This window comes from Canis lupus, chromosome 8 (assembly GCF_003254725.2).
Source record: "Canis lupus dingo isolate Sandy chromosome 8, ASM325472v2, whole genome shotgun sequence".
NCBI lineage: Eukaryota > Metazoa > Chordata > Mammalia > Carnivora > Canidae > Canis > Canis lupus.
The window spans coordinates 19,493,701-19,516,372 of NC_064250.1; the positions used below are offsets into that span (position 1 = coordinate 19,493,701).

At 33.7% G+C, this 22,672-nt stretch overlaps 1 protein-coding gene across 5 annotated transcripts in view; it reads left to right on the top strand.

The window, feature by feature from the left end:
• The window catches only part of LRFN5 (leucine rich repeat and fibronectin type III domain containing 5), a 235,485-nt gene that overhangs the window by 93,789 nt on the left and 119,024 nt on the right, over positions 1-22,672 (top strand). For 4 of the 5 annotated variants that reach the window (XR_007412281.1, XM_025443130.3, XM_025443131.3 and 1 more), the window contains one exon: positions 11,657-11,826. The exons of the other annotated variant lie outside the window; for it this stretch is intronic. The gene's annotated coding sequence lies outside the window, so the exon portion shown is untranslated. The remainder of the gene's footprint in view (positions 1-11,656; positions 11,827-22,672) is intronic. 5 annotated transcript variants of the gene reach the window in all.

Here is a 22,672-nt window from a genome sequence, read left to right on the forward strand (position 1 = left end):
GAAACCTTTTGGTTTTCTGGTTGGTTTGTTGTTATTGTTGACATTACTTTTTTAGATCTAGGAATTTTGAGAGTCGTGTTCTTCTGTAAGTGTGCATCTGGTATTTGCAATGCTTCTCTACTATTTTTCTTTAAGATTTCATTTTTTTATTCATGATAAACACAGAGAGGCAGAGACAAAGTCAGAGGGAGAAGCAGGCTCCCCAAAGGGAGCCTGATATGGGAGTGATCCCTGGACCTGGGATCATGCCCTGAGCCAAAGGCAGACACTCAACCACTGAGCTACCCAGACGTTCTGCTCCTCTACTTTTTAAATTTGTCTCAAACTTACTTTATTTGATACTTTTAAAAAGGTAAACCTCCTCTTTGACTACCAGCTATATTTTAAGCTTATGTGTTAATTATTCACTTACATGATCTCATTTAAAGCTTTTTTTATTTAAAATATATTAGATGAGATCATGGGTGCTTAGGTAAAAGGGCTTATAATCATAAAGCTAGTTGGTGATTTCAGGTGTGCTCTTTGCAACATGGTGTTTGCAGTAGCCCAACATCAGACAGATCTGTACCAAGGTCTACTTGTGTTCTTGCCACCATCCTACTCTAAAAATTTTATCTATGTCCTGAGCTATGGGAATCCTCTCCTACCTTGTTTCTCTTCTTCTACATTGGCCAGTATTAGCCAGAAAAAAAAATTGGTTAATATAAATTTGGTCATGTGACCCATTCTTGGTTTTGTTTGTTTGTTTTCCCTCTCTGTTTCACTTCAATAGTGGAGCTAATTTTGGAAGATAAGGAGTTAGCTTGGCAAAGAAGAAGGGTAAGAATATTTCATGCTGAAGAAGCAGCCAGTGCAGAGGCCTCATATATCCAAAAGGCAAGTTGGTTTGAAGATTTGCAAGTATAGTGTGAGATTTTAAAATTTGCCTTTAAAAAGGAATGGGTTAGTATTCCTGGAGCCTAAAGGCATGAAGAATGGTTGAAGCCAGATGCTTATGGGCCTTGTATGTGATACTAGAATTTTATATATGACATATAATTTGATACGAAATTATCAATTATTGTATAGAAATAATTATGGTGGTGGCAAAATGAAAATATGGAGGACGTGTTGTCTTGTGATAAGACAGAAACAAACATTACCTTTATGATACTATTGTATTAATGTAGGTAAAAGATAGTGAAAGAGTCAATTATAATGGTCATGAGGAACAAGTGCAAACAGAACTAAGTAATTAAGGACATTGAATCAAGAGAACTTCATTGATTAGATGAGAAAATTTTATCCTAATTTTAAGTGTCATTACCATTAAATTATTTCAGTAATTAAAAAATGGAGTTACAGATGTGGGCCAGGAAACCACAGATTTTAATAATGTAATCTCAAAAGTGGTAACTTCAAGCCAACATCAATAGGCCTAGGCCTACATGCACATTTTGAAACTGTCTCTAAATTTTAGTTCCATATTAAAATACATTTTATATTCAATTTAATCACTTCTGATATATTGAGATATTGAGATAAATTTCAACATATATTACCCTTAGCTCCAAAATAAATTAGAAGTGTGCATAAATGATTTACCAATTTGGTTCCTATGAATTAAACTTCCATTTTATTTCTTACTGCTCTCATCCTTTATAGTGCTATCAATTTCCTTCTTTCTTGACATTACTTGAAGTTTCCTGTACATGAATAACTTTTCTAAAATTGTAGAAAATGGAGTTGAATGGAAAGAGACTTAAAAGAATCAGAGATTCTTTCTGTAGTCTTTTCTTTGACTTCTTACCAAATAGCAGTATGGCTCTGTACAAATGTCTTTTTCTATTTGGTCCTTGGAAATGAGATCAAATAACAGTGCTACCTGTCTTGTAAGACTATTTTGAAGATCACTCTAAATATGTGTGAAAAAGCTTTGAAAATGGTAAAGTACACACATAAAATATTGAAACTGGCTTTTATTTTATTCTGAGGTTAGTTACACCGATGCAGAATCATTTAGCTAATGCATGTAATCACCCTAAAGAAGAAAATTAAATTGTGCTCTTAGAGACTTAAAGTTCACAGAGCTAATAGCACTTACAGTAAAATTTAAATGCATGCATTTTTAGTTGTAAAGGAAGTTACAATCCCCTTGGTTAGACATCAAAATCACAAACTAGAACATATTGAAAAAATAATTAACACTAAACCCCCCTCCCACACACAGATGTGTTGGAGTAGGAAGGTATTGCTTATAGATATGTCTGAGGCTTTGAGGTGACTTTTCTCATTTATAATCTTAAATATTTATCCTAATATAAATTCAATGATGAACTAGACATGTATCTCTTTTCCTCATCACTTTGGAAGAGGCCACACCATAAAGTCACACTCTCAGGGTACAGGCAAGTCAGTTTGCCTTTGAAGAAGGACCAGCCTACCCCTGGCTGGCTCATTAGAGGCAATCTCTCTCTCTGTCTCTCTTTTTTTTTTTTTTTAGAGGCAATCTCATAAAATAATAACTTTAGGAGATATTCTCATGGCTATCGCTTCCAACCTTAAGTCCACTCAAGAATGTCTTCTTTGATAATTATACAGAATGAATGTGTTGGCAAACAGTGAGCTCTAAGGCAGACCATACTGATGTGATACCATGAAAATAACATGTTCTTTGATGTACAAAATCCCAGTGCAGTTCTTGTTCTCCATTCCAAGCCTCTCGACTTTAACACCACCTCCTCCCACCTCTTACAAATGGTACAGTAAGATATCTTCCCTGTTTCTTAGCTTTTTCCCAAGATAATATTTCCAGTTTTAGTTTTCAACTGTTTTTCATTGTAGTGGTTGGGATTGGCCTTGCTTTCTTTGGGAGTCTGTCTCCAGACATGTTTCACAAAAATTAAGAGTGATAAACTGTATTTCAGATGTGCTCTGATAAGGATGAAATAATCCCCTGTGTCTATTAAACTTGTTGTTCTAGATATTTCTTTTCTATTAATGAATGCTGAGATTGCAGCCCTCAAACTCTTGACCTTTAGGACTACGGAGACAATTAATACCCTAAGTGTATTTCATATAAACTGCCTTTAAAGACATATCCTTCACCCTACACTATAATAGTTTAGTTTTTTAATCTAAGCATCTTTACCTTTGGCTCTGTTATATTTCATTTTGACAGGCTTGGCCCATCCATTAAACCTATGGAGACATTTTTAAATCCCAGTTTTGTGTCAGTCACAGATTCATAGATTTAATAAGCACTGTTTCTTCTGTCCTCTTGCAAGTCAGTATTAAAATGCTGAACAAGAAAGACCAAGGACAGCAGGGTTACTGCCTAATGAAATAATGTACCTGAAAGTGCTTTGCAAACACTATTTTATATTCATCTTTGTTCTGCGTCCTTTCTTCTGTTTTATACATGCCAGTTTATAATCTGACCTTATGGAGAATTTCTCCTGTGCAATCTTCGTGATTTAACTTTCTTTCCAATAACCTCTTTGTCATCAAAAATCATTTCTAGTTGTATCATATCATACTAATTTTACTTTCAGAACTTTCTTCTCTACTTGAGTCATCTTTTTTCTTAGAAATTTTCTCCTTAAGTGGTAACTTCCTTGTTTTTTAGTATATGATTTCCTTTGTCTACAGTTAAAATTCTTTAATTTGTATTTCTTGAGTGTCTGTTGTATGTAGGTGAGCATGGTTGGCACTATCAGGCATACAATTATCCATATGATGTTACAGGACTCAAAGAGTTTATAGGCCAATAAGAGATCTCAGGTACATAAGATGCCATTAGTTGTACACTATAAATGTGCTTTTCCTTACTTTCATTCTCTTAGTTCTTCTCTGTAGTTGTAAGTGTGATTGATTTTAAGCCAGTCCTCATCCCCAGAAAGTCGTAGTGCTTGTGCTTTTTGGTATTTTCTACACCCATATTGCTTTTCAGCATATTTGCAGTGTTTTCAGATCCCAATCTTCGTGTGGTCCTTGGATTGTCTGAGTTTGCTCCAAAATCTTTTAAGTATACTGTGAATCTACTTCACAGCTTCTCAGTAGTTACTCAAGACTTACAGCCTCATATTCAACTCACTGACTAGTGAAATATATATATACTCTATGGTTTTTATTATTATGAAGCATGGTCTCTTTCCCTCTTTCTCTATCCACTTATATTTATATACATTAAAATATCTCACTATATATAATTATATAGTATTCTAAAATACACTTATGTGGATGTGCTTAATGAAAATATATATTCATATATGCTTAAAGTATGTATTTCTAATATATATACTGTATAGCTTTTTCTACTATATCATCTATCTATCTATCTATCTATCTATCTATCTATCTATCTATCATCTATCTATCTATATCTATAGTATGCCTATGTATGAGTTCAGTTTACTTATATCATAAAGCTTTGTTTGGATTTATACATTTTAACCAGATGTATTTTTAATATAATTTGTAAAGCATTTTGATCAAGGCTTAAAATTGATTAAGAATGAAGAGACAACAACCACCACCAGAAAAATGCAGAATTCTTGTCCACACTACTAAGCATTTTCTCCCATTCTTAAACCACCTCACATTTCCCAAACACCAGGAATCTCCATTTTCTTTTATGATTAACTAAAAAAGGAAAATATCAATTAAGAATAGGTAGAGACTTTATTCAACCTCAACCCAGTAGAGTACTCAGCAGTTAGATAATTTACCATACCACACATTCATGGTATAAAGTCTAATCTCCATCTGAGTAGTAATGCTGTTCATGCACTCTAGTACCCAAAGCAAGGTGCAATCCAATCCTTTTCATTGACTAATGGATTTTAGTTTTTCTCTAGTCTTTCTGTGAGACACATTGTAACCCAGATGTGATTTGATAAGGACCAAATAGGAGAGCCTGGGTGACTCAGTGGTTTAGGGTTTAGCGCTGCCTTCAGCCCAGGGCATGATTCTGGAGGCCGGGGATTGAATCCCATGTCGGGCTCCCTGCATGGAGCTTGTTTCTCCCTCTGCCTGTGTCTCTGCCTCTTTCTCTGTTTCTCATGAATAAATAAATAAAATCTTTTAAAAAAAAGATAAGGACCAAATAATCCATTACAATGTTAAACTTGATATTTCTTTTCTATTAATGAATGCTGAGGTTGCAGCCAGAAATTATTGGCCCTTAAGAGTCACTTTAAGGCACATAATATACCATTATGTAGATCCACATGTAGTTGGCATAAATAATTCAGAGACATCCCATATAACCTCTGTAGAGTTTTATTCCTTATGGTAACCTTTTGTATAACTGTAGTACAATACCTAATATTGCAACCGGGGAACTGACATTGAGACAATCTGCCTATGTTATTCAGTTTATCAGTTTTACATATATTTGTGGGTATTTACATTTTGTTCCCTAAATTTTATCACATATGTAGGTATATATAAACTCAGTCAAAATATATAACAGTTCTACCATGGCAATTCCTCTTGTTAACCCTTTATACCCACAAACACCGGCCTTCCCACCTCTAAGTCTAATCTATTATATTTAATGTTAAAAGAAGAAGTGTATTCGTGTATTGTGTGTATGATATATAGTAATAAAAAATGGGACACACATTTTATTATCTTCAGATTAAAATTGATCTGGCTTTTACAAATTTAGGCATGAGTCAGAATTCTGAAGATGGTACTTAATATAATGTACATGTTCTGAAATTCTATCTAAATGTGTTTTGAAAAATTCTTACTTTTAAGGAGCATATAATATTATGATTCCTTATGGTATAATTTCTAAATTCACCTGCAAGAGGTGAGGTGGAGAGAATAAAGGAAAGAGAGAGTGGAGGAGAATAGGAAAGAGAGAGACAAAGAAAAAGGGACAGGGAAGAGAGAGAAGAGGCAGGAGGAAGGGCGAGAGGGATTGGTGAAACAGAGATGGCAGGTATAAAGGGTCTAAATAAATGATTGATCATGGAACAAAATGGTCAGATATTGATTGAGATAAGGAGACACTAATATGTATGTTTGCTACTATGTAACAATTAGCTGCAATGATGTTCACAGTAAGCACTAATGTCAGTTTGGACTAATACTCAAGACTTTATGCCTTGTCCTGGTGTGAAACTTGAAGAAAGGAGTGGGAGGAAATAAAACATTAGGTGGAAATCAGTTGAAAAATAGGTAGAAATGTAGAGATTTTTGGTTTACTTAAAATAATAAAACTTTTTTTTCAAGTTACAGTATTTGGGTGCCTGTACTATTCACATTCACGGGTGTGTGCACATGTGTAATAGACAGATAACATTCACAATTACATTATGATGTTGGTTTTATTGTAATCATTTTGAAAACAAAAGACATAAAGTTTAAATCATTTAGAGTCACTGAAGACTGATGGAAGGAAGGGAAAGAGGAAGAGATGAAAGAGGGAGACAGGAAACTATATGTATATATAGATACATATAGTTAAACATTATATCAATAAGAGTTTGTTATTTTCTTTTAGTTGAAAAAAATTATTACCAAAGTCATACACTGACATGCACATTAGTATGACTTTGATCTCTGTCTGCTGACTTTTGCCAAACCACTAAGTGTAATTAGAATGTTGCATTTTATTTTTCCATGTATTCAAAGAAATGGAGCAAGATTGACATTTATATTCTCAGCCAACCATGAGCTAGGAAGGTACAATTCTCTCACTTCACAAAGGGTTGAAGATGTGCCACTCAGTTGACTTTTGGAAGAAGAAAAAATGTTCCCAGAACTTTGAAATTCAAAGAAATTTCAAGAAATGTTAGCAGGGTGACTTTATCTTGTGAAAGATTTATGTGTTGAAATTTTTTGTTATTATTTTCGATTCAGATTCCATCATTCAAGGAAATATTAGTTATACAAGGAAAAATACTTTGCTAGCTCAAAAAACTTCAGTTGGCCCTTATTTTATACTTATTATTTTTGTATAAGAATTTTGTAACCTGGGATTCCTGGGTGGCGCAGTGGTTTGGCGCCTGCCTTTGGCCCAGGGCGTGATCCTGGAGACCCGGGATTGAATCCCACATCAGGCTCGCGGTGCATGGAGCCTGCTTCTCCCTCTGCCTGTGTCTCTGCCTCTCTCTCTCTCTCTCTCTCTGTGACTATCATAAATAAATAAAAATTAAAAAAAAAAAGAATTTTGTAACCACAATCTAGTAAATAGTATTTTTATAACTAAAGTCAGATTTTCTTCACTAAATAGGATATTAAGTTAGAGTTTTTATGATAAAAAAATCCATTATTTTAAATTACGATTATGAAATTTAATGAATAAATTAGTCCCGTAAAAACGATGCAAAGCCAATTCCACCTCTACCTTCTCTCTGCCCCTCCCAAAGAGCCTCCACCTTGGGTTGTATCTTACTGAAATACAGCATCACTTAAAATTATTTTCTTGAGTTGTTAATAGGAAATAATAAATGCAGTAATGAAATTTTTAGGTCACCAAGATTTATGTTTTATTTAGCTGCTGAATTCTTGCTATTAGAGGAAAGGAATGATTAGTCGTTCTCATTTACAATGTGACATTTACATTAAACAGCAAATACTTTTGTGGCACATTAATTTATTTATCATATGATCCTGGATATGTATAATAATTTGTAAATATTTTCCTATTACTAGGTATATGGTACACTTTTATTCAATGACACAAATGGATTCCCATATTCAATCAGTGCCTCTAATTTAATTTTTAAATTAGGTTTAACAGTACTGGTGATGAGGCAAGAATGTTTTAGCAATATGTAGTATTTATATGAATTCTCCTGAATATTTATGTATTTCAAAGACCCATTAATGTAGAATAATTTCTGATTTTATTCTATATTTCTGGTCCAAAATTTTTTAAGTTATTTGTCTTTATAAAATAGCGTTTCTTCTACTCTCATTTTTGGAGTCGTCCACCAAGATCATGCCAAACAATATATCATTACATGATTATCAAATAAGCGATTGACTTACTTACAGTGAAATCATCTAATTCGTTTATTCATCATATATATCAAAACAGCTGCTTTTCTGCATCATGTGGATTAAACATCTGGATGACTAAATGTTTACTTTTTAATCATTTTCAACACATGGTAAATATAATTAAAAACCAATGAGAACACCTCCTTCATGTTATTTTGTTCTATTAGAGGTAAAATGGAGAAATACAAGGAATGGTGCTATTTGGTGGGTTCATAATTGCTTTGATCTTTAAATTTGAAGGACATACTTAAGATTATATTACTGCTACCTTAAAATAATTCAAGGGTGTCTTTAGTGGTCAGTGTGGTAAAACTTAGAGCAACCTTAGGAAGAATTTCCTGAGGGAAACAAAATTATCACATGCCTACCATGAATTTTATTCCAGATTGGTAATGTATGATACCTTGATATAATTACAACTTTTTGTAATATTATTTTTTTCATTTTAAGGGAGAAAACTGAGCAACATGGTTATCACTATGATTCCAATCCAGGCTCATAAGACTTTTAAAGTCCTGCCTTTATCAGTAGAGAGATTTGAATCAAAGTGTATCTTCAGACAACTTAGCAAAGACATTGTAGAGGGGAAGAGGATACCACTAGGAGCTGGAAGGGGTCATGATTCTCCATTTTGAAAAAAAATATTACCTAATAACTTTCTGAGTTTTGCCCATGTTTCCTGAGTTCTTTCAGAGTTTAATGTCGGCATCCAAGATACTGTTGGAGGAAGAACCATATTTCTTGGGAATACATGTACATAAAAAATAACAGTTGCCAAATTTCCTAAGACTGTGGAAGAAGGCCAACATGGCAACAACTTGGAAATAAGGGACTGATCAGAATTTCTTATAAGATGTTTTATTTCAAGATATTATCAAGTAGGAAAGGACATCTTTATAAGATCGTACTACAAAATTGTAGTATTAGAATACCAGTCTAAAATCTACTATTTTTGGCATTGCACTGACCAAACTATATGGGCTTAAAAAGCAAAACAAAACAAGACAAAAACCTAGCATCTTATTTGTGTTTCTTTAATATAGAATCCTGTAGTGGTTTTCTGAAATCCTCATATTATGAGATAGGAGACTATTGATTTGGAGTGAGATAGTCCTAGATGAATAGTCTCAGCCTTGCCTGTTACTAACATATGACCTTACCCAACACTAGTGGACTTAATCTCTATCCCTACTGTTCATACCAGTGTATAAGAATATGCATTTATTTCATTTGATTCTTGGGAGAGGATCTTAATAAAAGGTATTGCAACAAAAGGAAAAATGTTATCATTATAAAATGATATAACCATACATAAAAAGAATTTTGGGCTATTGGAATTTAGAAAGGACTGTAGCAGTTACTATGCTTTTCATGCTAAAATAAAGACATGGAAATACTGTTGATCAGTCCTTTCTTATTACTAGTATAATAATTAGAGATATTAATATTTTGCTCTTGCTTTATATTACCTTTTTACTGCAGAGAGGGAACATAATCAGAGTTACAATAGCAGGCTTCTTAGCCTAAGCATTTTACTTCTAGGAATTTATTATAGAGATATTCACTAATATGTGTGCATAGATAGATGTATGTGGACATTGATTATATCATCTTACGGTAAAATCCTAGAGATTTGTTAATCTTCAATTGTGACACACTATGAGCAGATTATATTGTATGCATATGGTAGATACTCTGGATGGAATGAACAAGGTTGATGATAGAAAACAGGAGTGATCTTCACAATGTATGAAATAAAAGGAATAGAGCAAAATAGGGTACAATCTTTGGCTCAGCGGTTTAGTGCTGCCTTCAGCCCAGGGTGTGATGCTGGAGGCCTGGGATCGAGTCCCACGTCAGCTCTCTGCATGGAGCCTGCTTCTCCCTCTGCCTGTGATTCTACCTCTCTCTCTCTCTCTCTCTCTATCTCTGTCTCTCATGAATAAATGAAATCTTTTTAAAAAATCTTAAAAAAAATCTACATACACAGACTCACTTTCATGTATGCATAAAGTATTTCGGGAGAATGTTCTGAAATTTGAAATTGGTTTCTTCTAAGCAAGGGTCTTGCTTTAGAAGGAGATTTTTTTGGGGGGGATCCCTGGGTGGCGCAGCGGTTTGGCACCTGCCTTTGGCCCAGGGCGCGATCCTGGAGACCCTGGATCGAGTCCCACATCAGGCTCCCGGTGCATGGAGCCTGCTTCTCCCTCTGCCTATGTCTCTGCCTCTCTCTATCTCTCTGTATGACTATCATAAATAAATAATAAAAAAAAAATTTTTAAGAAGGAGATTTGTTTTTGTATTTCTTGTACTTTACTCATGCATATAAAATGTAAAAATTAGTTTAAAATATTAATGGAAGGAAATAAATAACAAGGCAAACAATAGCTGTCTCAGGTGGTTGGCATATGATTGATATACATTCATGTCTGTGTGTGTGTATGTGATATATCTGAGTTATTCTCTAATTCTATAAGAAACATCTTTCTTTTGTAATAAATATAAATTTTAAAAATATAGCACTGGTTGACAGATTCATAATTTGAAATGAACTCTAATTTACTCTTATTCCACTTTACCATTAATCTATGCACTGTTTTTTTAGCATTTCTGAGTAATTTCAGTATAAACTTTAAGCAGTAGCTTTACTTTTTTTTTAAAGACCTAATTATCAGGTATCTCAGGATAATATAATCACTCTTAAATTTTGACTTTATAAGATTATTCACACATTTTTTCAAATGGAGACAGCAGAAAGAAGCTAAACCCAAATTGTCTTTGTATCATCTTATGTGATTCTTAATAATATCTTTTGAAATTATATTATTCCTCACTTTGCTTCTGCAGATAAAATAAGTCATGGCAAAAAAAAATAAGTCATGGCTTAAGTAAAATTACAATTCCTTTGTTCATTTCAAAAACATTTTTAAAAATCCAGATTTCTGCATTAAAAGTGATAATGGTTGAATATTAATTGGCACTATTGTATAGATGTTGGGGGAAGTTAGATACTGTATCTCACAGATCTAGGTCAGTTATTATTTAGGTTAACATGGGACTCTCAGAAATAGGTATAAATCAGCAATCTTCTGATGTGAAGTTAAGATACAAGTGGCACATCTGACTATTTTCTCCATAGACGTATGTGTTTAAATAAGTAGATTTTCTCTTGAGGGAAATGCAGGTATCACAACATAAGACAATTAGCTGCTATGAGGGCAGGATTTATGAGCTTCATTCACTACTGAATTGCCACAATCATGTGCCTGGTACATAGCAGATGATGGTTAAACATTTGTTAACTTTTGTAATTTTTTAACATTAGCTTGCAAGTTTAATTAATTGAAATACAAAGAAAATTGAACTATATTTAAATTGTTTAAATTATGTTCAATTTTGAGATAAGAGAACTTTTAAAGATGAAAAACGGAATGCTGACCGGTCTGTTGGAATCCGAGCATATTGCACATTCCACTAGAAAGCTTCGTTATGCAAATCTATTTATTTATTTTTTATGCAAATCTATTTAAATTCTGTTTAGTGATATTCCTGATAGATTTTGAGATTGATCACACAGTTGACAGCAACTATATTCTTCCAAGATACTTTATAAACATATTTTGATACACTTTTTTTGTGCTTGTCTCCTTTGAAGAGTCCCTGTAACCATTCAGCCAGGTGTCGGGAAGCTATGTAGTAGCTGAGCACCCTTCTGACACTCCTCAGAATCAGCTTTGGAGATGCTTTCACCTTGTCCGTCTTCTTCAGCAGCCAGGCAGAGTGCTGAATCCTTCACAGCAGTGAGGAACTCTTCTGGCTCCAGAAGTAAGTTGACAACATTCAGTTTGATCATTTCCAGTGGTTTTAAAAATACTTAGAAGAGGCTAGCTGGAAATCTTGCAAATTAATATACAATTAAAACCAGGATTATTCATCACTGTAACTATTTCACTTCTTTGTTGGATTTTATCTTTCTGATGATATAGTTACTACTTTTATGTAGATAACCTGTATGATATTTTCTGAGATTTTTTTTCAGGATTGTGTCACATGATTATCATGATTTATTTATATTCACAGCTTTGAGGCATAGAGAGAGGAGAGATTCAAATAATAGTTTACGCATGAGCAGATGGACTCAGAATGACCAAATATTTTATAAAAGTTGCTTGGCCAATGAATTATGAAGATGGGACAAAATTTCTGGTCTTTTGATTCTTAAATATCAAGAGCCCTTTCCATGACTTTGATCTCCAGTGATACATGGAGGGTAAGGGACTGATGCAGGAAACAGCATTTTTCTTGATTGGATGGTTTACTGAGTGACACTGTGTCATTAAAGGAGAGTTTATGGCAAATTATAAATATGCATTATGAAAAAATAAAAGGGAAATCACAGGTAGAGAAATGGATTGAAATGGGGATATGAAGAGTGTACAAGACGCGTAATATATTATACACCACCCCAAAACAAATTTCCAGCTGCATATTGATCTTTGGGCTTCTTAATTACTGGATATATCAGGTAAACACATCAATTATATGATTGTTTGTTTGTAAGATATGAAAAGTAAATACAACATCTTGGGGAATGTTCAGACTTTCCTAGTTCATACTTATAATCCTATTGTTTTGCCACTTTCCTAGTTTACTTGGTTTAAATTTAACATATTTTTTCCCCTTCTCCCAAATACTTGATGTAGGCATCCCTCGCTTCTCTTAGGGATATATTTGTTTCAAAATGTCACCACACAGAAAAAGATTATGAGTGCATTTTTAAAGATAAAAAAGTTTGATTTAGCCCAGATTATTTTTTAAAATAAAGTGCTTAGCGATTAGAATTTCCTTGAAGAGAATGGGTAGAAAACGTTTAATAACATTAGTTTTATTTTGCAACATAGTATAGCTTCAGTGAGCCAGCAACAGTGATGTCCTTAAGGGAACAGGGGGACTGTTGTTAAGAATTTATTTCTGAATTGTGGTGCTATCTATTACATAGATTAAATGAGCATCCAAAATGTTGTTGCTGGTGTACTCAGAGTAATATAGGACTTCTTTTAAGACATAAATAAAAAGGATATATTAGTTTATATTGAAGTTAATTCATTATGACTATAACTGTAGCATAAAATGATGAGTCTGAGTATGCAGAAGATAGATTACAAATCATTATTTTAGTGTAGGTTTTTTTCTATGCATATTTTATTACCTTGTACTCTTTTCATACATCATTTATTCATTTATCTTAAAAATTGCTTTTGTTGTTTTTGTTCTTGAGCTTTTCATTAAATAAAGCAACTTGAGGGAGACATTTCAGATTTTCTAGGTGTTGCTTTTTGTAAAGAAATGGAGGATCCTGACGAGTTTGAGTTGATTTCACACATTTTGAAGATATGGAGCTATGTAAGATTTATTTCTTAAAGGCAACCCACAAGAGCCTACAGAGATTTTTATATGTCCATACAATAAATTAAATAATTAATAAATTTTTGTTTTCCACTGATAAAGCTGACTTTTTCTAAGTAAAACATCTGACTTTATGAAAGCTGTTAGCATAGGAAATACATTTACTAACATAGATTCTCTAGTGTAAGTCACAGGACTTAGTGAATTCAAATACATTTTCATTTACTAATGGCTATAAACAAGGCCAAAGGATTTACTTAATTAACTTGGCAATAGAAGGCTAAACAGAAATAATTTATATATTGAGAAGGACTCTTCTGAGTTAATGCTTAATTCAATTTTTAAATTACCAGTCCATTACTCTGTAGAAGTAGAATCTCCTTTTCCCTTTCTATTTTTTCTTTGGAGTAACATTAGGCTGAAAGTCTTGCATGGAATTAATCACTCTGAAAAAAGAGAAAGTAAATACATTCCTAATTAGGTTCCTCAAATTTCAAATAGCTCATTGAAAATTCATAGCACATCCATTAAAATCCCTTTAAAAAATAAATGGAATACTGGGAACTTTCTGAGAGGAAGTAAACCATAGAGAAGTAGTAAAATAATGAAGCAATGGAATATCTATCTGTTACTAGTGTAGGACAGTTGAGGTAGTGGTGGTTTTTATGATGATAATTTTTCTCACTGTGGCATTTTGAATTAGTCTTAGCCAGTAAAATAGTACTTTTGTCTGTTTCTACTGTTCTTTCTTATTTAACTAAAGCACTGTGATGAATTTAAACAATAAACAATAATATCTGAACAGGAAATGGGCATGCCTGTCTAAATATATACATATGTATATAAACATCTAAAGATAATTTACTATATACATAGCAGTAATGATAATCACTCTACAAAGCTAATATGCCTTGTAAATATTAAGTATTCCTACTGACATTAAATACATATTTAAGAGACTTTTATTTTTTCTGAAAAAAAAATTCCCTATGTTTAAGACTTATAAATTATCAACTCTGATAATATTAATTTACTGTGGTTTTACCATTTGTCATAATAATCAGTATATTATCATTTGACACTTTCCAGTACTTTTTAATAAATATTAACTTATTTGATTCTTATATTACCTCTATGAGGAAGTTTAACAAATTATGTAGGCTCTCAACCAGATATATATATTTTTACATTGAATACCTTCAGATATATATTTATACATTTGAAGTTATCCTAGATACTTGAGCTATAAGAACACTGATAGAAGGGGTGCCCCAGGAGCTCAATCAGTTAAGTGTCCAACTTTTGAACTCAGCTCAGGTCTTGATCTCAGGGTCATGAGTTCAAGTTCCACACTGGGCTCCATGCTGTGTGGGGATCCTACTTGAAAAAAAAAAAAAAAACAGATAGAAAATTAAAGTTATTGATAGAACAAATAATATGCTAACTATGAATGATAAGATGGGTAATGGATTAGGTTCAATAGCCCTGAAAGGTATAGCCAAGAGGAAACCTGTTATATCATGTAGTGCTCATTTCATTTTATTTATTTTATTTATTTTATTTTTTTGTAGTGCTCATTATAAAAAGAAGGGAGAATAAAATTCTCAAAAGAAGGAAACTGTAAAAAGAAAAAAAAAAGAAGCAAACTTTGTAATGACTCTCATAAATATATGTATTCAGGGATGCCTGGGTGGCTCAGTGGTTGAGCGCCTCCCTTCAGCCCAGGGTGTGATCCTGGAGACCCGGGATCAAGTCCCACATCGGGCTCCCTGCATGTAGCCTGCTTCTCCCTCTGCGTGTGTCTCTGCCTCTCTCTCTCTCTCTCTCTCTCTCTCTGTCTCTCATGAATAGATAAATAAAATCCTTAAAAAAAAAAAAAAACCAAAACTCCCCACAAATATATGTATTCAGTGCCAGTCAATTCCAAATTAATGTATCTAATTTCCTAACTGCCTTAAATTTAACATGTTGCTAACTAAGCTCTTGATCATCTTGCCAGATACTCTTTTTGATATTCTGCAGCTCACAAAATGTCATCACCATATGCCAGAAAAAATAGGAACCATATTCTTACCTTTTCCCTTCATTCTACAGATTCCATCACCTAATATGGTCAAATTTACTTAGAAAAATTTTCTTGAATTTATCCATTTTTCTCTGTTTGTGACCATTAGTACCCTGGTCCCAAAGACCATAATTTCTCCCCTGGGCTACCCCAGAGGCTTCTTAAATTATCTGCTCACATCCACCAATGCACTGATTCTGTTTATTCTCCATAGGTAGGCAGAGAGAGGTTTTTTTTGTTTGTTTGTTTTTTAGATTTTTATTTGTTTATTCATGAGAGAGAGAGAGAGAGAGAGAGAGAGAGAGGCAGAGACACAGGCAGGGGGAGAAGCAGGCTTCATGCAGGGAACCTGATGTGGGACTCGATCCTGGGACTCCAGGATCACCCCCTGGGCTGAAGGCGGCACTAAACCGCTGAGCCACCCGGGCTGCTTGAGAGAGTATTATAAAGTACAGAACTGACGTGACATACCTCTTTAAAGACTGTTACTTGTAGAATATGAATAAAATTCCACATCACAGCTTATTATGCTTGAATGGTTTAGCACTTTTCCAAATGTCCCCAACTTATTTCACACTGTGTTCCTCACCTTTCTTTCCTACATTCCAGCACAGAGGCCTTTCCACCCTTCTTCCACATGATGTGACCTCCCACCAAAGTCCCACCACATGGTTATTTTCCCCTCAGCAGATCATCACTCTCAATTCCTTTTTGCCTAGTATCTCAACAAAATACTCACTTCCTGAAAGAAGCCTTTCTTGTTCTGCCTGACCAGATCATCTCCACAGCACGTAGTTCCACAGCACTGTGTAACTGAAATTCATCACAAGTTAATGTCTCTCTATGCAATAATTTAATGTTGACCTCCCTTTCAGAATGTAAACGCTATAAGGTCACGATCCATGTGCATTTTGCTTATCAAAGAAACCTGTTTTTATTTCTTGGACACTATAAGCATGGGCCTAGAGCCTCTCTGCCCTTGCCCCCTGCCCCTAGCCCCATCATATGGGTTTCAAGGACATCAACTGGAATATAATTTTTAAGCATCAACTATGAAACCTCTTTTTTTCTGTGTTTTCCTGTTGTCATAGTTTGATCCAGTTTTATTGCAGGCTTGTCATTTTCAGTGGGTGTTTATTTTTCCAGGGCCTTTATACCGCTGCCTTCTCCCCTTCTTAGTCTCGGCTATATTCCTCAGGGTCTTATTTTCTGATAGGTGATGGATCAAGATCCTGTCCCTGCTGTTATAAAGCAGGTACAAATGAATCCGATTGGAATTTTTGTTTAAAAATAATTATAGATCAGTAGGAAAGGTAAGGGTATTGCAATGCAGAAATAACTACCATAAGATAACTAGTGATGGAAAGCTACAAATAGTCATTACATGGAAAATAAGTTTTTCCATTTGAGATTATGCAAATATGCAACTTATTATAAGTAGAATTTGAACCTCAGGGATAGATTTCAATATCGGAGAATTGTTAATGTGCTGATGTGTTGCCTCACTTAGGTAAAAATTCCAGAAGCTAGAGAGGTTATGCATAGTTCTCCCAAAAGCCCTTAAGTACTGACACCAAAGCTAAAAATGTCTTAGCTGGCAATACTTGATGTAGAAAGGCCACTGTTCTCTCTGCCTACTGTTAGTGTTGGCTCTGTGGTTGTTAATACTATAGTTCTTACTGTGAAGTGTCCTCAGATGAGGTCTGAATACATTTTTAGCTTTAGGAGATAATGATTACTTTATATTTGTTTAGGACCAGGAAAGACTGGTGTCATGTAGAGAATACTCCTGGCAACTGACATTAGATGTGTGACAACAATCTTAATTGTGAAGTATTAGCTCTGAAATGCTTAGAAAAAATCTGATTTATGCAGAATTAGCCTGAGTAACTATCCCAGTTATTGTGATGAGCACCCTGTTTCACTGTCCAGTTAACCTCCGTTATATCACTGTGGGCTGCACTGAGGGTATATTAACATATGCCAGATTTAGAATCCTCTGAGTATATTGAAGCACTTCTCATTGATATTAAATAATGTGGGAGACTTTATAGCAAGGAAAACAATTAGGAGTACAAATATTTCATTTAGAGAAAAATCTGTGGTTTACAATAGCAAGAAACAGACTAGAAGAATTAACTTAGGTTATATTGATCATAAACACTAATTTAACATTACTAATGACTTATGATATGAAGGGAACAATACAGTGAAATTATAGAACTACATGGAAAGTTGTGTGAAAAAAAATCAGGGACGTTATAGCCATATCAATGCCAGCTGGAAACATTAACTATTTAGGAATCCTAGAAATTTGATTACAAAAAATGCTAACTTAGATATATATCTAAGAGAGTTAACTTGATTATATGGTTTTTGACACAGAAGTATTTAATATCTAGGATGTTGGACAGCCTCAGTGATGTTGAAGATATTTTATCACCCAGGAGAGATAAGTAAAACACACCATTTGGGGATGGGGACAGGCAAGAGGTGGTGACGTGTGGGTTAGTCTGAAATGACAAGCCCTTCCATCATCCTTAGTTGCATAGGTAAAGCTGGATGATGGCTGTGACTTGGCAGGTAGTAGCTCAGTCTCTTGTCTAATTAATCTTACCTTCAATAATTAGGAATAGTGAAGGTATAACTTACTTAACGTAAAAATGAATTTACCCCCATATATTTATTTAAAAAATCAAACACAAAACATTTGGCAACCGAGGTGAAAGCTTTGTTGGTGAGGTAAAAGCTACTTTTCTAAGGTGATTGGCCCTCTTAGTCAAAGGCAATTCTAAATCCATAATAAGAATCTGGCTTTCTTTTTGATCAGTTGTGTGCAGATATGGATTACTGTGCTAAAGTCTGGGGTTTTAACATACTGTTTAATATCTGAAAAACAAATAACCTTTTAATACCTGCTTACTTATTTATGTCTTGAAGATAGAGTACCATTACAGGCAAATGAATGCCTTTTAGATTATTTCAATACCTACTACAATAATGATTCCAATGTGGAAATAATCCACAATTGAAAACATACATTCATTATTTATAAAGAGACAGAAAAGTAGAGTAAACTTTTTCTAATAAGAATTCTCTACTTAAAAGAGAGGATTGAAAAGGAAATGCTGACAAGTAAACTTATATATAATTGTACGTGATTTTTATGTAGTATTTTCATTTAATCAAGGTTATATTTTGGAGCATTTTTCAATATTTTTTGTATGTGCCTTGAAATGAAACGGTGGAACTCCAAATTTTAAGTCAGATTTAAAGAATGACTCCATTTAACAATTATAATGATAATGAGGATGGTCTGTGGCACTCATAGATTTTGTTGATGTAGTTATATGCAAATGTCCCCCAGTCTGGAAACTGGTATCCAAGAATGAGTCATGTAATACTGAGTTCAGCAAAGATCCAACATCTGAATCACTTCTTGAGTTTGTTGTCTAATCATAATAATATGAAAGTAACTTTTATTAAAGATATAGAGAGATTTTAAAAAATTCTTTGGTAATGCTTTACTGTGGTTTGTGGGCAGTTTCTCAGTGGTTTACTTGATTTCATTTGAAGACAAAAATCCATATATATGACTTCTTGTGCAAAGGTTTTTATGTATAAAGATCTATAATACTCCATTATGAGTCATAATGCTAAATAAGGAAGATACTGAAGAATACATCAAGTAAGAACCTAGCAATCATCAAGCCTAAGTCCAGCTCATTTTTATCCAGGCTTAGTAGTATCTTTTTTTTGCCACATGATTCCCAGGTGAACAAGTACATATTTTGTTCTCCTGTATTTAGACCTCAGAAATTATCAAGTCCTTCCTCTACATCTAGACATATGTTTTGGTCAAATAGTTTTTTTTTTTTTTTTTTAATGCTTTTGTTTCTCAGGATATTTCTTGAGTCCTACTCAGAAATAAGTACAGACATTAAGAAAATAATAACTTTAGTCTATAAGACATACTATCATATGAAAAAGTCTCATTAGTCTACTTCAAATAAGCTAAAAAGATCATTTATTTACACATTTTGCAATGACCTTTTGTAGAAAATGCTCATGTGAAGCAGCAGCTATCAGGGACTTACTTTAAAAATACATATATCAAAGGTATTAAAAATAATAAGAATGGCAAATCCAAGGCACTGGAAATCCTTATGAGGGATGGTAAGTTATAGAGATTTATTTATTTATTTAGTAATTTTTACTTCACTTGACTGTATATTAACCAGCAGTCTATAATCATTCTTAATAAACAGAAGCTTATTGAATACAAGAATAAATATGAAAATAATTTTAATTAACATTATGCAGTTATCTTGTATCACAAACCCAAATATGTAATATAATATGATCCCCAGATTGTTAATTCTTGGGCTTATAAAAGAATTGCATTGCAAGTAAAACATTAAAGTAGCATAAATGTACCAAGAGGTACATTTATGCACCAAGAGGAAATGGCAAAAAAAAATCGAGATATTCCTTGCTCATGGAGAGAAGCCAATATTGTTGAGATATCATTAATTGCCAATTAGATATGTAGATTCAATGCAATCCCAATCAAAATTCGAGAATGTTATTTTGTGGGAATCAACAAATTGATTCTGAAGTTCATATGGAGAGACAAAAGACACAAAATATCCAACATAATATTGAAGAATAACAAAGTCGGAGGACTGATGCTCCCCAATTTCAAGACTTAACTATAAAGCTACTTACTATAAAACTACAGTAATCAAAAAGATGTGGTATTAGCAATAGAATAGACAAATAGATCAGTAGATCAGAGTAGAGACCCCAGAAGTAGAGTCCCATAAATATAGTTAACTGATCTTTGACAAAGGAACAAAAGCCGTACAATGGAGTAGACAGTCTCTTCAACAAATGGTGCTCACAACTGGATATACATACGTAAAAAATGAACCTAGACATAAATCTTAAAACCTTCACAAAAGTTAACTCAAAATGGATCAGAGACCTATGTGTATTATAATACAATAAAATACCTGGAAGATAACATGGGAGAAAACCTAGGTGACATTGGGTATGGTGATGACTTTTTACATAAAACACCTAGGAAACAATAAAAAATAATTGATAAACTGAACTTCATTAAAGTTAAAAACTTCTCTATGAAAGAAAATGTCAAGAGAATGAGAAGGCAAGCCAGAGCCTGGGAGAAAATGTTGGCAACAGGCATATCTGATAAAGGACTGGTATCCAAAATATCAACAGTGATAACATAAACAACATGTTTTAAAAATGAGCCAAGGACCTTAACAGATACCTCACCAAAGATACACAGATGGTAAAACAAACAAACAAAAAACCCCCAAAAACCTTACGAAATATGCTCCATATCATGTGTCATCAGGGAAATGTAAAGTAAAATAACAATGAGCTGCTACTTTACACCTATTAGAATGGCCAAAACCTGGAATACTGACAACACAGGTGTTGTCGAGGATGGGGAACGACTGGACTGACACATTGCTGGTGGGAATGCAAGAGTACAGCACTTTGGAAGCCAGTTTCCCTGTTCCTTACCAAACTAAACTATACTCTTACTGTAAAATCCAGCAGTCATCCTTCTTGATATTTACTCTAGAGTTAAAAACATAGTCCACACACAAACATACACGCGGATTTGTCCAGCAGCTTTACTCATAATTTCCGAAACTTGGAAGCAACCAAGATGCCCTTCAGTAGGTGAGAGGATAAATAAACTACATCCAGACAATGAAATTATTCAACACCAAAAAGAAAGGAGCTTTCAAGCCACAAAAAGACATGGAAGAAACTTAAATGCCTGTTAGAAAGTAAAAGAAGCCAATTTGTAAAGGTTATAATCCTGTACGATTCCAACTATATGACATTCTGGAAAAGACAAAGCTATCCAAAACAACAGAAAAGATTAGTGGTTGCCAAGTGTTTAAGGGTACAAGGATGAATAGACAGCACAGAGGATTTGGGGCAGTGAAAATACTCTGTCTGATGCCATAATGATGAATACATGTCATTATACATTTGTCCAAACCCATAGAATGTGAAACACCAAGAGGAAATGGCAATATTGGCTGTGTATGAGTTTTGGGGTGACTATGATGTGTCAAGTTTACTTTCATTATTTTTAGCCAATGTCCTACCATAGTGGATTTTATTAATAACCCGAGTGTATTTACATGTGAGAGCCAGGGAGTATGTGAGCAATTTCTTTGCCTTCCCTTCAGTTTTTCTGTGAATCTTAAATTGCTCTAAAAAAATTGTCTTAATTTTAAAAACTGGTATAAACATGTTCATAGTTTCACTGTTGAACTTTCTTGTGTTTCAGATATTAAATAAATTCCTTATATATTGTGAAATATTACTGTATACGAGTTGGCCATATTTGATATGAAATTGTTTCTCATTCTTGTATTAGCTTGTATTTACTTGATTTACTAATAAGATTGAGAATCTTTGCATGACTTGGCCTTTCAGATTTCCTTTTCAGTGAAGTCTTTTGTTAATTTTTATATTAGCTTGTGTTTTTTTTAACAGATTATAGTAGTTTTTTTTTTTTAAATGTGCTTTACATTTTAGTCTTTTGTGGATTTCTTGAGTTATATACAATTGCCCCTAATCTATGGCTAGTTGTTTTCACTTTAATAATGTTATAGCATATTCATAAAGGACTGATCTTATATATATAGGAGTTGAGGTAGGAATTCCATTCTTTTTTCCCAAATGAGACACAAACTCCTAAAATAATGGGTAATACACAACTTTGTTTTAATGCCTGCACCAGACCCTTGACACTCAGAAGGGTATGAGTGGGGAGTAATATATAGATTATTTTTTTTACCCTTTTGGGAGTTGTTTACACACATTGAAGTAAAAGTAGAGTGGGGGTTGTGGCACTGTTTCTACAGCTGGCGGATCCCCAAGGAAATTGACCCTTTCTCATCCAGTCTGGGGAAACAGCACCTCCAGGGATTCTGCACATACAATAGTGGTGACATGGATAAGATTATGTTGCCTCAGAATACTGGAGAGAAGGTCATTAAGCACCCTCTTTTCCGGTGTCAGCTGAGAGTTTCTCCAGGTTTTATTTAGTATATAGCTCTATGATCAATCTGGGGCTTACTTTACTTGTAACCCAGAGATAGTTTTTAAATATAAAGCTACTGACATATTTAACATTTCATACAT